The sequence below is a fragment of the Tarenaya hassleriana genome, unplaced genomic scaffold (assembly GCF_000463585.1).
Source record: "Tarenaya hassleriana unplaced genomic scaffold, ASM46358v1 Cleome57, whole genome shotgun sequence".
In the NCBI taxonomy this organism is placed as follows: Eukaryota; Viridiplantae; Streptophyta; class Magnoliopsida; order Brassicales; family Cleomaceae; genus Tarenaya; species Tarenaya hassleriana.
In genome coordinates this window covers 288,056-288,422 of record NW_010968263.1, presented here as the reverse complement: position 1 = coordinate 288,422, position 367 = coordinate 288,056, and positions in this window count along the sequence as shown.

Genomic DNA, 367 nt, shown 5'->3' with positions numbered 1-367 from the left:
AAAACATACTTAGAGTGCATCCAAACATGTTTAGAGAGCATCCAAACATTTTTAGAGTGTGTCGAAACATGTTTAGAGTGTATCCAAATAGACTTAGAGTGCATCCAAAAATGTTTAGAGTGCGTCCACACACGTTTAGAATGCGTCCAAATACTTTTAGAGTGGAGTGCATCCAAACATGTTTAGAGTGTATCCAAATAGACTTAGAGTGCATCCAAAAATGTTTAGAGTGCGTCCACACACGTTTAGAATGCGTCCAAATACTTTTAGAGTGGAGTGCATCCAAACATGTTTAGAGTACATCAAAACATTTTTAGAGTGCGTCGAAACATGTTTAGAGTGCGTTGAAACATGTTTTGAGTGCAAC